Source organism: Schistocerca piceifrons, chromosome 7, assembly GCF_021461385.2.
Source record: "Schistocerca piceifrons isolate TAMUIC-IGC-003096 chromosome 7, iqSchPice1.1, whole genome shotgun sequence".
Classification (NCBI taxonomy): Eukaryota; Metazoa; Arthropoda; class Insecta; order Orthoptera; family Acrididae; genus Schistocerca; species Schistocerca piceifrons.
The window spans coordinates 178046101-178060253 of NC_060144.1; the positions used below are offsets into that span (position 1 = coordinate 178046101).

General features: G+C 41.4%; 1 protein-coding gene across 1 annotated transcript in view; it reads left to right on the plus strand.

Annotated features, from left to right (window-relative positions):
* The window catches only part of LOC124805074 (insulin-like growth factor-binding protein complex acid labile subunit), a 584744-nt gene that overhangs the window by 335501 nt on the left and 235090 nt on the right, over positions 1–14153 (plus strand). The window lies entirely within an intron of this gene.

Consider the following 14153-nt stretch of genomic DNA (forward strand, 5'->3'; position numbering starts at 1 on the left):
TATGAACATTTCATGCACTATTTTTGCGGTGAGCGCCTGTGAATCATGCAGATCACTGTGGCTTGCGCAGCAGTTTGTTTGTTCGGCCGTTCTGCAACCGAGTGCCTTTTCGGCTTTCATATTTGTTATTTCAGTGACATTCGTGAACACCTGACTCAATAGCAATTAATCATAGCATCATTTGACGATTTCAGCGGTGAAGACATTAATTCCTCCAAAAGTGAGTAACCGAATGCTAATTACCAGTCTATATTGACTTCTGGAAAACTGATAGAACAACAAATTGTAGATCATATTGCTAGCATGTATTCAGTACTTAATGTATAGAGAAAAATTACATTTTTAATTCTTTCAACAATAAATTTCAATCACATATTCAGAAATGTAAAATACCTAGTCAGAGAATAATTATTCAGGATGATTACAAAGGGTTAATCGAGGTTTGGATGAATGGTTCAAAAATGGTTCAAATGGCTCTGAGCGCTATGGGATTTAACATCTGAGGTCATCAATTCCCTAGAACTTAGCACTACTTAAACTTAACTAAGGGCATCACACACATCCATGCACGAGACAGGATTCGAACCAGCGACCGTAGCGGTCGCCCGGTTCCAGACTGAAGCGCCTAGAACCGCTCGGTCACTACGGCCGGCGTTTGGATGAATGTATTTCATAAAGCATTAAATAAAACTAGTGAATGGTACAGTATACGAAAAAGAATATATGAATATATTCTATTATCGATATAAACGCGCCCAGGCGTTAGCAATGTCACCTGGCGAGGAGTGACTGCTAGCCAGACACACGCATGATGCCTGTAGTATCAGTGAGCGTGCTGTCGGTGTGTAGAATGGGGAAGGGACGCTACCTATCTAAGTTTGACAGAGGGCACATTACGGAGACTCAGCACGAGCACTGCAAAATTTCTCGGGTCGTCAAGGAGCACTATGATTGTCGTCTTCAACCCGTGGCGAAACCAAGGTGATACTACGCCCAGACGTCTTGGGTCGGGCGGCCACCCCTCATTGCAGATGTTGGACATCGTAGGCTGGTCAAAGGCGACGAACCGTGGCGGAGCTAACATCAGACTGTAATGCTGGGCGGAGTACAAGTGCGTCTGAACACACAGTGCACCGAACACCCCTAACGATGGGCCTCCGCAGCCGACGACCCACGTATGTGCCAAAGTCAACACGACGACATCGGCAACTACGACTGAAATGGGCACGTGACTATCGGCAATGGACGTTGGTCCAGCTGCAAAGCATCCCATGGTCTGATGAATCCCGACACCTTCATCAGGCCGATGGGAGGGCGCGAATCCGTTGTCTTCCAGCGGAACAGCTGCTTGACAACTGTACTGTGGAACGGAGACAATGGTGGCGGCTCCATTACGCTCTGGGGAACATTGACGTGGGTACCCGTGGATGCAGTGGTCCTCGTCTAAGGAACCATGACGGCCAAGGAGTACGGTCGCAGAGCACGTACACCCCTTCATGTGACTCTCGATGTAACGTCGAACAGATGGCGCGCAAATTCGGGTAGAACTTCAAAGGCGTTTACGCGTGCCCTAACACGAGAACACAGAGCTATACTTCAAGACACTTGTACAGCCACAAATATAACGGCTTTCTGGACTGACGTACTAAAGAAATCGGGTAGCACTACAACGCAACTTCTAATGCCGGACGGCTTGCCTGTCATATTGAATTTTACACACAAACTTTCCTCATGAATCACTCCGTCTATTAATGACAAAATCAATACACCACCTATTAGTTTCCAAACGCAGACTAAAAAACGCGGTGGGAGACATTAATTTACAACGTGTGTGGATATACACGGCGCTGTCTGGAGCTGCTTGTTTACTGCCTTTCCCACCAAATACCTCCTCCCGAAGCAGGGCCCTAACCTGCTACCATAGCAGTCGCGCGGTTCCGGACTCAAGCGCCTAGAACCTCTCGGCCACACCGGCCGACGATACACACACTGGTCTGTATGGATCTAAACTGCACAAAAAAATTTTTTGCTGACATTCAAACAAGACTTAATTTAAGTAACTGCAATTGAACTATTATTATTGTTAATTACTACTAAGTGCGATGCCACCCTGTTGGATGATACAAAGCTATTGTATTTCAATTTTCCGAGTTTCTGAGCATTTCTCTCGTTTCCTCCGTGTATTCCTTTTCTTCCTTCAGTTCACTTGACGTTCTGGAGGCGACTTCAGTCTCTGGCAGTACTTTCCACTTGCAAATTTGTTCTCTCTATATGTTTCTTTTCAAAATATCTGATGCACTTACATGTTCCTTCCCTAGATCCTTCTTGAACTGCTGGATTCAGTGTATAGTTTTGAGTTTTTCTCCGTACGCCGCAATTTTCTGAGCGAGTTTTATTGTTGGGAGTTCGTGAATATACCCATAAAATTTCAGTATTCTTTTCCTTATGTCTGCGCGGGATTCGATAATTTTTCGGTATTGTAGCTACTATCCACCTACGTGAATCTGGGAATCAAAGTAGTCAATGAGACTAGAACGCAACGTGGCGTAAGGAAGAGCGTGAGGTTCTACGTCGGAGTGAAGCTGATGAATCAGTTGATAAATTGATGGACCGCTTTGGCCAGGAGGAAAGCACATTTTTGTGTTCCTCCCCTGATGTTATGCACCAGGACATCCTGTTCACCCATCCGATGTAGCACGACCAAGATTCTACCTTACAACTGAATTCCCGGGAAAATGGTGGCGGCGGTCGGACGTTGTTGATGGAGGCGTGAAGTTCCGCTGACTGTCTGGCAACTTTCAGCATCGACTGGGAGAGCGCTGAGAAGCGTTCCACAAGTAGTTCGCTAGTGTGTTGCATCTTCTGCATCAGAAAGATTACTGGATGGGTCATGTTCACAGGTTCCACGACAGTTGTCATGGTGAAAGCTGCCTGAACACAGGCACAATCTACAGCTGTTGCGTAGGAAGTTCATCTAAATCCTCAACGCCAACTAACTGTCATCAAATCTCAACATTATATTTAAGAACACAATGAATTCAACACTGGTTGTCTTCATCAAAAGAGCCAAGTAACCAACTTTGTAACTGTTTCAGAACAGAGAAATGAGTTAGCAACTACACACACGTACTTGGAACGACAAAAGGAAGGCTGTCACAATCAGAATTCCTTCTCTACTAGTTGACTATCAAATGTGCAAGTCCTCGCTCCCCTGGAGCGGAGAGCATTGCAACAGATTAACACTTAATTTACGGCCTGTACGGGTTCACAGTTTCTACAGTCTTGCCAAGTGAGTCTGATAGAGTACCAACACGCCTGCGAGGGTGGCGTGTGGTCTTCCTGTCTTGGCTGGCTGCGTCGTAACTGCCATGATCGTTGCGCTCCTAAATACCCGCACGAAGGAGGTACATTACTTCCTGATTGGCATCCTGATTGGCTTCCCAGTGACATTGGCGGATGCATCAAAAGGTTCCTGGTGTGAACAACCTCTCTTGCTGATTTACACGCCCGGGGTATCCGAACACCGTCTGCAGGTCGCGCTGCAAATGACAGAGTGGAACGTCGTGTAGTTGCAGGGACTGAGCTGGCAACCAACCCGACGGCGTTGTGTGGTGTCGGCGCCTGACGGCTTTTGTGACACTCCAGTAAGTGAAATTACAATTAAAACAATGCAATGAAATGAATAGCGGTAGCTGCACGCAGGCGTTGATATACGTCAACGGGACAGTTGAAAATTTGTGCCCCTACCGGGACTTGAACCCGTGGCAGATGCTTTGTCCATCTGAGCCACCGAGGACACAGAGGACAGTGCGACTGCAGGGACTTATCTCTGGCACGCCTCCCGTGAGACCCACTTTCCAAACTTATTGTCGCGCACTATATTCGCAGTGCCCCTGCCCATTACACTCATTACTCGATGCTTTACCGATTCTTGAAACAGTTCGGGCATTGTTTGTGCATCCGCACAGAAGATGGTTAAACGGCAGGTGAGCTTTAACTGTATATATGTGAAGATGGTATCTGTTCTTTGCGTGCCTGCAAACCGAGAGGTTTGTCGGACCACGGATTTTTTAAGTCTTAGTTTTAACCTATTCTTCCACTCTCAACTATGTTAAAGTGCGGGTCATTTATGTTGGCAGCCGAGTTTAGGTTCGTTCTGCGCATCCGACGTCAAAAAATACAGTCAGCCAATGAACAGAGAACGATGTTGCCAGATCTCGACTGCAGAGCAGAGCACGGACGAGTGTCTTCAGTTTTAGAAACGTTCAGTCAGAAACAAAGTAATAGAACAAAAGCAATGTCTTGATAGCAGACTTTGTTTTTTGAAAGTTTGGAAAAACCATTCTTTATACCAATTGCTTCATTTTCTATTAATTAATTAAACCAAACAAGCAATAAGACTCTTAATTCAGGCGATAGCAAGGAAAGGTGTTTGTATCAATTTCACGAACCGCTTTTTCGCAATAAAGAACAGCGGTAATTGTTTATTTCCTATTGTACTTCAACGAAGTGCGAGTAATTCATAGGCATATCAACAGTGTTTGTCAGAATTTTTGCGTGACCTGTTAGAATCCTTATGTAGTAGCTAGCGTAACGGTTAAAGGCGTTGAGTTAGTAACCGAAAGGTGACGAGTTCAAACCTTGTGCGATGCTGAATATTTTTTTTATTTTAAAACAATATCGAAGTGTCTTATTTCATGAATTTTATTCGTTTGAATGCAATTTTTTTAAATTTCTAGTGCTTTGTCTCTTCATTAACCCTTTCGCTGCTGCAGTCACGTGCTCCCCGCATTCCGCACTGTGCGCGATTTTGTCATCACCGCACTGCTCGCCTGTGTAGACACATGGTGTTCCCACTGCTTTGACACACTTATCATTCGATTTAACAAAAACTATTTGGCCCAAAAATTAGATTTTTACACATCGTCTTGACTGATACGCAATTTTTTGAAATTTCCAGTGCTTTGTCTCTTCATTAACCCTTTCGCTGCTGCAGTCACGTGCTCCCCGCATTCCGCGCTGTGCGCGATTTTGTCATCACTGCACTGCTCGCCTGTGCAGAACATGGTGTTCCCACTGCTTTGACACACTTATCATTCGATTTCACAAAAACTATTTGGCCCAAAAAATATATTTTTACACATCTTCTTGACTGATACCTTCCCTCCATAAATGACTTAATTTTGTTTCGATGTTCAACCCAGTTATTGTGCAGCATTAAATGTAGTAAACCATTGCACGAAATTTTGAAGAGTTTGCAGAGGTAAATGTCCATAGGGTATACTTTCCGTATGGTCGATTTTAGTTGCCACAATGTTGAGAATGAAATGTGGACAAGGTACCTAAATTTCATATAAAATTTACTGTATAACAATATCTCATTTAATTTAAGTACCACATAGGTGTCGTATGTAATATTGAGAAATATTCCGTCTTTCGCGACTGTAATAAAAGTTTTATTTACACCGGGCGCGCTTGGCTTTATTTTAAAGCACTTCAGTCAGTCAAAGGAAGTGGGGGGAAGGTATCAGTCAAGAAGACGTGTAAAAATCTAATATTTGGGCCAAATAGTTTTTGTGGAATCGAATGATAAGTGTGTCAAAGCAGTCGGAAACACCATGTGTCAGCACAGGCGAGCAGTGCAGTGACAAAATCGCGCACAGCGCGGAATGCGGGGAGCACGTCTCTGTGGCAGCGAAAGGTTTAATGCGGCCGTGGTGGCTTTACTTCATAAACTGCGCGCTCCCCCCTAAACGTAAGCTTGCGAACTATGCTATACTATGGCGCTGCTTCTATTGGCGCGTGCGTCGTGTGCAACTGGCAACGCAGCAATCTCCCGCGTCTGGGCGGGCATGCGCGACCGCCAAGATAAAAGAATTCAACTATAGTAATAGTCAAAAGAGACATGGCTCGGAATTCACGTCAAACTGTAGGTCCCCTTTCCCCAGTTAGATAAGTAGGATACATAGAAGTTGCCGAAGAGGCATTCGATCGTAAGACGCATCACGTCATCGAGCTAGACCAAATTATTATTATTATCTTTATTATTATTATTAGCGTTCAAAGAAAACTAACATTAGAAACCTTTTAACAGAAGATCAATAAGCAAATGATATTGAATCTTTCTTGGGTTTTTCCTCATTTTCCCAATATTTCTTCGTTTTGTGTCTGAAGGTCTTCTTTTTTTCCTCGGTCCACTTTGGTCTGTATGGTTTTGGTTCCATCTTTGGAATAAACTTCCGCTTATCAATTTTGCTTCTGAATGTATCTCTATCTGATGAGTTTGTTACGTCAATTTTTGCTTTTGTCTAATTCTTCTTAACTTCAGTTACCCAAGGTTATGATGCTTTAAGGGATGTACATATTTCAATAAACGTTTAGTTAGTCTGTTTCCAGATAATCTGACTAGGTGTCCATAGAACTTCATTGGTTTCATTCTTAGGTCAGTTTCGATGTTTGATACTTTTTCTGTTGTCTCGATGGTTTGTAGTCTGTATCCATCTTGTGCGTATCATGGTCCCAGAATTTTTTTTTTTGATATTTCTCTGTACTTTTTTAATTTCTTGTAAATCTAGTTTTCGATTCAGTGAGAGTGTTTCACTTGCGTATGTGACTGTCGGTTTGGTTACTGTGTGTAGTGTCTAATTTTAGTGCCGTTTGACAGGCATTTTTTGTTACACAAATCCGAAATAAATCTGGACAATTTCTTGATTTGCTGCAATCTGTTTTTGTGTTATTTTTCAAGTCCTGTTGGTTCAATAATTAAAGCGTTTGGCTCTCTTGAGTTCACCATAACTTGTTTTAAGTTTTCATATATCTAATTTGGAACGCCTGAATTCAGTCTTCTCAAAGGAAATTTACAGATTTTTTGAGAGCCTCGGTTTCTTTTACTACTGTTTCTTAGCTGTCCTTAAGAATCGCTAAGTCATCTGTAAACGTTAACTGTGGGATGTTTAATTTTCCTTGATCTCTTCCTAGTTCGATTGGCTTCCAAAAGTTTTGTTTTCTTTGCTCCATTTCCCATTATTTTATTACTTTGTCTAAAACTATGTTGAATTATATCGGCGGGATCCCATATCCTTGTCTTAGACCTGTTTTAACTAAGAATGATTGCGAAAATTCATCTATAAATTTAATTTTTGATTTGGTTTCTGACAGTGTTTTTTCGGTCATGTTTCGAGTTTTGGTGTCTCGTATGCGTTCTACAATACTGCATAGAGATTGTCTATCTATAGAATCCTATGCTTTTTTTGAACCAACGAATGTGTAGACCTTTCGACCTGATTGCTTTAATTTAAAAAAGAATTAAGTTAAAGATCCGTTCTGGGCACGATCTACTATGTCAAAAGCCTGCTTGGTAATATGAAATTGTATATTCTAGCAGTCCTTGTGCCCTCTTTGGAAGACAGGCTGATAAAATTTTGTAAGTTACCGGCAGACGTTAAATGTCTCTGTAGTTGTTTACATCTGATCTCTTTCCCTGTTTGTGCAATGTAATAATTAGTGCACATTTCCAGTACTCTGGAATGTTTTCCTTCTGCCAAATTTCTTGGATGATTTGAGTGATCTCTTTTAATTAATATGGACCAAGGTTCTTCAGTAGGTCAGCTACAATTCCATGTTCTCCCGATGATTTATTATTTTTTGAGTTTTTAATGTAACCACAAATTTCTTTTTGAGTTTGCGGTAGTGAAGTTTCATTCGTGTGTTCTGGTTGTAATCTGGGGAATCTCATACATGTTTGGAAGCAATTTACAAGTTGAGAAAAATATTTGGCTAGTTGTTGACATTTTTCTTTCTTACTTGTTTCCTGAAACAGAGGTTTCTTGGAGTGTATCCTTTGATTTGATTTTCATACTTTTGCAGAAGTCGAAGTCGTGTGTTTTATGGCTCCTAAAGTCTTCTTCAGTTGAGTTTAGTTGTTCATTAAGATATTTTCTTTTAGTTTGTCCAAGTATTTTAGCTGTTTGTTTTCTGACATTGAAAAATTTCTCTTGTGTGATTTCTGATTTGTCACAATTATAGTTTTACAAGGTTCATTGTCTCTCTTCTATTGTTTTTCACAATCTGAATTCCACCACGTGTGCTCGGATTTTTTTCTTTAATGGGATCAGTTCTCTTGCTTTCTGTACTGTTTTCGTTTGGAAATATCTCCAGTTGTTTGTAGGTTATTTTTTCCCATATTTCTGTACTTTTTGATTCTTGGACGTTTTTTTCGAATTAAATTTGGGAATTAGTGCTGGTTTCCTTTGGAATTTCCTTCTTGGTGTCAATTTAATTTTGACTCTGGTAAGATAGTGGTCAGAATTTTTACTTGTTCCTCTGCGGACTTCAACGTCGTGTAGTTGTTTTTGGAAATCATAGCGGATCGCAACGTAGTCTATTAGAAATTCACGTAGCTAATGGATCGGGGATCGCCACGTTTTTTGTTTCTTACTGTTCTTTCGAAGTAATGTTGACACGATTATTAGATTGTTTTGTTGGCACAACTCGATGAGCCTGACGCCATTCTTGTTCATGAATTTGCTTGCAGTGTAATTTCCGATTGTTTTTTATGTTTCCTCTCTATGTCAGTTTGTTCGTTTAAATTACCGAGAATAATTTTATGTCCTCATTCGGAATTTTGGACATTTTATTTTAAAATTTTTCCCAAAATTTTTCTGTATTCTCAGGTTCTTTCATGTTGTCAATGATAGTAGCTGCATGAACATTAATGCTGTACTACTGGTGTGCTTAATTTGCTTCGTCATTAGTCTGTTTCTGTTTTGATTTACATCTGTAACAGAGTCAAGGATGTCCTTGTTCACAATAAAGGCCATGCCGAATAATGCAGCTCCTATGTATATTTTCTTATCTATTTTGCTTTTAAAGATACGGTAGTTGTTGTAGTCTGTTGTTCCCGAATCGGTGAATCTAGTCTCTTGAAGTGCAAGGATTTGAATTTTCTGCCTGTTGGAGCTTTGTAGTGAGATTCTGTAATTTACCAGTCTGAATAAGTGTTTGGATGTTAAAAGTGCCAATACATGTGTGAGATTTTCGTGGAAATTTGCCAGAGAACTCCGACTTTCTCTGTCGTACGAGCCCAAGCTCCCCAGAATCCGATAACTTGGTTGCCGCCACTGGGCAAGTTGATTGACCACCTGAGGTAGAGTTAATATTGCTTGTATGAATCATTCTGCTTAGGTTCCAGCCAATACTGATTGGATAGAACCAGGGATTGTTAGTTCCTGGAGTTCGGCCGCACCTCACGTGGTGAACAGACGCCGGCCAGAGTACCGGTGGATACCACACAGACGTGTCTGGACTTTTAAACGTGCTTTCTCTCCTTTATGAAGCTTGCCTCTTAGGCAGTTCCACCGTTCCGATGATTTGCATCTGTACTTTCACTGCCGTTCAGGTCTTCTTCGTTACCCTGGCAAGGAACTCTTACAAAGTACTGTCACCCAGTTCAGGTGATCCAAAGTTTTTTAACGAGGTGTTAGTCCTCCCCCTTCTCCTTTTTCAACCGGGCTTGGAAACGGCTTAGGCAGAGTTATTATGTTTATTATTATTGTCATTATAGACAACGTCTGTATTGATTTGCAAATCCTGGCACAAATTCTTTCTGAAACTGTGCTTTGCTTCCTTTGTGATGACGAAATTAAACTTGATGAGGATGTTGGAAAAGGACAGATGCTGTCTGTAAACTAATTATTAAATGTGAAAAGCGTTAAATCTGAAACTGCGTTTCATACTTCATCAAAGTTTTCATCTGCGTGACTAATGTGAGGAAGGTGAAGGCTGTCAAATCTCTAGACTCTGTTGAATTTGCTGAAACTCCTACATATGTCGGTTGGCTATAACTGAAGTGTAGCTATTCACAGATGTCAAATGTGGGTATTAATTATCGTGTGGCACCGGAACTTGTTAGATATGCTAATGCGTTAATGCGGAACCGATTTACGCTGAAAAAAATTAGTTCAAATTTTGGCCACTAGGTGAAAATTTGACGCTGGGCAGCCTGTCGGCGACGACTCTGGTATTCATATTGAAAAAAAAAATGTATAAGCGACGAGTACTAATAAAATCAACATTACGCTTTCAAACTTGTTTGACCTTTTCTGCTCATGTCCCATTCCTAATCCACCACACGTGGAAACTTTTCTGTACATCTTTCTTGCATTCACAGCGCCAGATTTGCACCTGATGACTATACTTTAATTATAACCGTCTGGTGAGAAGTGTGCGTAAGTTATTGGAGACTGTGCGAACGCTGTAGCTGAAGAATTAATGACTGCTGCTACGTCACAAGCTATCGAACTGAATGAGGGTAACACAGACATCAGCATTCTTTTGATGGATCCTGCGAAAGCCGTGGGTTTAGTTCTAAAAACGTGTTACAGCTGTAGTCAGTACTGACACTGGCAAAGTTTTGGATTTTAATGTTGTCTGTAAGTAAGGGAACCATAAGACCATAACTATACATAACTAGTAGTGTGTAAAAAAATTATGATAGAATATGTAGAGGAATGGATATATCAGGAGTAGATAACTTTTCCAAGGTTCGCAGAAAGAGATAGGTGTCAGATATGTGAATTATGTTAGTGACAGAGACAGCAAGGAGTTAACTGCAGTGCGGAACAGTAAGCCATGTGATGTTCCAATATGAAAACTTGACTGTGTGGGTCGTTTCAAAAAAAGGACGGCAGCACACCTACCTATCTCACCTAAAAACTAAACTGTTAACGCAAAACTGTCTTAGGTCAAAACAATAAGATATGATGAAAGGTTAATGATTCATGTATTGCAGGGTATTATGACATGGCCATTAGAGAAAACTGTGATAATTTAGAGAAAATGAAAATAGCTGTGTGAAGCACTTTCTTTCACCATGTATCAAATGATGAAAAACCATGACACACTTTATATCCACCTCCACCAAACATTTGGTGTAAATATAGGCGAGCTGAATCTTCTGGTACCCTAGATGCATTTACACACAACTTCCTCTGCCTTTGGCAGTGATGGAGACAGTCAAACCAATATGCAAAATGTTGTCAAATCCAGAGATACTAAAGAAATGTTTATTTCGGAAATCCCAGAATGTGAATGAATCCATAAATCCTTCAGTAATGTCCTGTGGAACCATGTCCCTCAAAATGCCTTTTTTGGCCTCATGACTGTATAGTTAGTAGTGTCTCATGCTGTAATAACCTAACACTGGGGACAGTTCTGGAGATAAAAAATACCAAATTACAACACCTTCAGCCGCCTAAATTTCCAGTTCTATTTTTTTGCTACGAGTTTAAGCGTTACGCTATGCCATCTTCAGGCCCATTGATCGACATGTAGGAAGAATCCCACTTCCTGTACAATCGGAACAGGGGCCGGCATGCAGTCCCTGGTATCCGTAGAATTCTTTTTAACAAGTACTTCCATCAGCACTTGAAGACTTTAGACATGCGTTCAAATGATGATCGAATTCGACGCGCAAGTCGCCGAATTGTCGTCGACTCAAAGGACTTGCACCAGGCGACCGGTCTACCCGACGGGAGGCCCTAGACACGCGACATTTCATTTCATTTCATTTCATGATCGAATTAATCACTTTGTGAAGAAGAAGTATACGGATATCAGTGACTATATGCTGGCCTCTACTTCGCCTGTACAACAGATGGTATTCTTCCTAAACGTCGGTCAGGCGTCCTGCAGATGGTGTAGTGTAACACTGAAACTGGTAGCAAAAATAAAGTGAAACTGGAAATTCAGACGGTTTAAGCTGTTTTCATTTGACATTTTGCATGGAATAGCCGAGGTCACACAGAGTTGTGGAGATGTCTTATATTAGGGCAGAACACAGTTAGAGGACCACAAGGAATGGATGTGCGTTGTCTACACCAACAAAGCTTGCTGCTCAGCAAAAGACAAAAGAGGCAACATAGAAAACAAGAAGACAAGCACTGGAGAATTGCGATACTGCAGAAGACATAGAATATGCTTCAGCACAGTTCTAGTGCAGGAAAGAGTCAGAAATGTATAAGAGTTTTCAGTTAAAGAAACCTTTGGACCTTAATATCTCGGGACTACTCTTGCGATAAATTACCCGTTTTCTCAAAATGTATTGCACGTAGAAACATGAAATTTTCACAGGACGCCAAGAATAAGATTCCACACTTACGTAACTAGAATAAGAAGTTTGTAGCCTAAAAGGCGTTCTTATAAAAATACTAAATTTAGCCTTATTACGGAAGAACATTCTGGTCGCTCCACACTGTTGCCCAAGTGCTGAATCAGTTGTTCTTGGTTTCGCTCTCGCATAAATCTGATGAAACGAGTTCGCACCTTTTTCGTACTTATGGTCCTCCGTGCTGACTTTCGGTTACGACAACATTGATTAATACTATGGAACATGTTGAAAGATAATGGGTGAGAATGTGCCGTAATTTAATATTAAAAGTATATGTCGGGCAACCTCGCGCTAAATCCATTCTATCGTACATCGAGTAACTTGCCTCTCGCCCCGCACGTTGCCGAAAATGTATGGATTCTGTAACACCGTAGGAGATAATGGAAGTTTCGAGACAAGGAAAAAAGGGGCATTTCTACAGGTTCGAGCAGATTAGCGAGACAATATGCGTTTCATAACGTCCCGACATCTGGATGTCCCATCCTCTGCGTCTTAACCTAACAACAACCTAAGAAGATGTTAGTTTGATCAACAGGCGCAGAATGGAACTCTCCAACCCGTGTCATAGACAGCTTGGGGCCCAGTGCCTCCAACCTTCCTGATGGGCCACATATAATTCTGCAGTAGAAAACTGACTGACATGGCTAACAGTGTAGTCCTTTGTGGAGGAGATGTTTTCAATATGTTGTGCGTATGTCCATACTCGACATGTAGGAAGCAACTACTTTTCTGTGAGCCCTGTTATACTGACGTGTCGCTCGGCATGTGTCTCATCAAAATGTTTGGGCCTAGTAGGATAATCTGCTATTGATATTGTTGTCGGAGTCTCTATTGCTACAAGCAAGTTATTGCGATGTCTTAATCTCAGCCTGCGTTAAAGCGCGTTGGAAGTTGACTGAGGGAACTCAGTATATCCGAAACATAGGGCAAACTTAGCTAGTTCTGAGTACAGTCTTTTGACGACCGTTGTGGCCGAGAGGTTCCAGGCGCTTCAGTCCGGAACCGCGCTGCTGCTACGGTCGCAGGTTCGAATTCTGCCTCGGGCATGGATGTGTGTGATGTCCTTTGGTTAGTTAGGTTTTTGTAGTTCTGAGTCTAGGGGACTGATGACCTCAGATGTTAAGTCCCATAGTGCTCAGAGCCATTTGAACCAATACGGTCTTTTCTGTACGTAGTCTAGTTAAAGATAATTAATACCATGATTTACAAGGGCTTAATTGCTTCTACCACACTCCATATAGGTACCATAATCAACAGAAAGCTTAGGACAGAAGAAAGGTTACATGAACTGGAAGCAGAAGGTGGCTTGCAGATTGTAAACGTAGGCAAATGTAACGTCACGTTGATATGACTGAATAGCAGAGATTTCTTTTCTGTAGGGGTGCAGACTAAGGAGTCGACTCAGGAATAAGTTTTATCATTAAGAAGTAAATTAAGGATCGAATTATTGGTATTAAATAACTCGCAGACAGATAGCAACAATAATGTAAAAAATAAATGAAAGACACCAATTTGAAATTGTACACCTGTAACAATCGCGCATTTTCTTGAAGAAGTAAAAGGTGTGTATTGGGATTAATTCACGCTGTCAGATAATAATGGGTAACTTTAATGCAAAAGTGAGGACAATGTTGAAAAACGACTCTGAGTATGGAATTTCAGATTCGATATCATGAACAATAGAGACAACATATAAGGTGTGCTTGGAACTCGCAGAGATGAGCCGAATGTACAACCCAAACACCTTTTTTTAAGAAAGTCATAGCAGAAAATGGACATGGAAGAGACCAAGCGGAATTAAAAATGCCCAATATGCCCTGCCATTGGAACAAGTAATGCACTAGGGTATTTTACCACACATGGTCGTTTTGGTGATCAGAGTGTTACCGTTTGGGGAGGCACAGTGTTACACCGACGTGCTCACGTCCAAATCTTTAAACACAGTACACTCACTGGTCAACTTTATTTTTATGGGTGAAAATGAGTG